The sequence below is a fragment of the Cucurbita moschata genome, unplaced genomic scaffold (genome assembly GCF_002738365.1).
Source record: "Cucurbita moschata cultivar Rifu unplaced genomic scaffold, Cmos_1.0 Cmo_Scf00001, whole genome shotgun sequence".
Taxonomy (NCBI): domain Eukaryota; kingdom Viridiplantae; phylum Streptophyta; class Magnoliopsida; order Cucurbitales; family Cucurbitaceae; genus Cucurbita; species Cucurbita moschata.
The window spans coordinates 200,476-202,813 of NW_019268517.1; positions in this window are offsets into that span (position 1 = coordinate 200,476).

Sequence of the window (2,338 nt, forward strand, 5' to 3'; positions counted from 1 at the left end):
GTTTTTTTTTTTTTTTTTTTAATATTTCTCATTAAAGGAGTGCTAGCTAGCTAGCTAGCTTCTTCATTCCTTTTTTTTTTTAATAATTATTTTATGGTATCATTATCAATTCCTTGAGGTTTATTATTGAGCTTGAACTTAAAAAAAAAACAATTAATAAAAATTATATAAAATAATTATTATTGAGCGAGTCTCTCGCAATCAAAAGATGTTATCAGTCAATATCATGAAATAACTAATTCGTGTTTACAACATGGGTAGGTGAAAAAACAATTGTCGACGAGCTCGTAATTTTCAAACTCGTCTAGCTGTATACACAACTAACATATCTACAAAACTTGACTTTCAAAACAATTTAGTACATACTCGAACACCGAACATACGAGCTCCTATTGACGTTTTATTTTATGAAATATATATATTTCTGAGATATTTTGACGAATATAACTCAAAAATCGACATATAGTAAAGCAGAATGTGAACAGTGATATACATTAAATATTTCGAGTTCAACAATACAAAATAAGGATCGAATTTTCGATCTCAAATATAATTAATTTAAAAATCGATTTTACAATAAGGGTAGAAGTGTAATTTAACTCTAATTTAAAAAGGTTAATGTTTTGATGATGGGAAGTAGAAATAGTTATGTGGATGGATAATGTTGAATTAAAATAATAAAAGACATTGAATAATTGGTTCCACTTTTAAATATTTAAATAATAATTTTGTATGGAGTTTAGAAGAAACTATAAGCTAATCTTATAATTAAGATATTATTGATGTCCACAGGGATTGAACCAGACCAAAAGTTTCCACAATGTTCTAGATTTCCAAAAGGGGCTCATTCCACTAACGTGGAGCTCCCTGATTCGTTGGTTTCTAGGGTTTAAAATGCAATAAAGACATTATTATGGGGCCAAATTTTCAAAAGTTAAAACATGTTGTTATCATGTTTAATGAATGCCACCTATGTACCGTGTCCCCTTGTTTTATTTGTTTATTTACAAATTGCTACCTCAATCTTGCACTCTTTTTAACCACTTTTCACATTGTAACCCATAAATTATCAATATTTGCACTCCCACCCCCATCATATATTTTTTTATTAGAAGTTTGTTTTATGTGCTATGACAAATTTACCTTTTTATCCTCAACAGTATACAATGAAAGAGGGTATAAGCGTAATTCATCAATGAGACATTTTTTTTTCTTATTGATTTGAGTTAAAAGAAGATTTTTTTAAAAAATAGATTTGAAATGCAAAATAAATACAAAACAATTAGTAATAAAAATGTGAGAATAATAATAATGAAAGGTGGCACGTGCGAAAGGGAAGGTTGAAACGTGATGAAATGGAAGAGATTGGGTATGGCGGCGGGGTATCTTCCGTAAGCCACGTGCATCGAAGCTAACCCACTTTGTCAGTGGTCCACAAAGCTAATCTGTTCATAAACTGCCACGTGGAAACGGAAAAACACTCATCACAAAAAGAAAAAAAAATAAAATAAAATTAGGCTTCCTCAATAGAAGCACTGACAGCCGCCCTTGAAACGGCCCCCGTTAACTCAATTAATAAATTTATTATAATTTCGATCGAAATTCGAGTTCAATTAAAATTAAAAAAAACTATTTTAAGTATAAATTAGTCGTTATAATTTGGTAAAACTCTCTAATTATTTATAATATATAATAAAATATTATAAATAATTATTTATTTAAGAACATATATAATTATTGAGTGAGATATTCAGATATCTACGGCGACAACTGGAGTCCAACTCCTAAAAGACATACACACGTGGCAAATGGGTCTTCTACACGTGGGATCCGTTCATCTTTCGATGTCGTACTGGACTGTCTAAAAAACTGACTTGTCAGTCATGTAGTTGGTGGGCCCCACCCTGGAGGATCCAAACCCTTGTGCTGCCCCTATCCACCCACTATCTCACGTGCCTCTCTCAACTCTCATTTTCAAACCCCCATTTTTTCTTTTTATTTCAGTTGTGGGTCCTAAATTTCCTCTTATTTACCATTTTGCCCCTTCCCATTCTCTCTATTTCTCGAGAATATATTAGTTAGGTAATATACGTTATCTATATATTTTTTTTTTCTATTTTTAGTATATTTTATTTTATTCTCAATATTTAATTAATTTATATTTTCGTTATTGGAAGGTATTAGCTGATAACTTGTATCATATTTAAAAATTATGAATATGAATGAAAATATACACTTTCGATTCCAATTCTATTTATCACGTAATAAAATGAGATATTTAAGTTGGATTAAAAATGTATGAAAAATCTCGTAAGTTTACTCACTACATAATTGAGTG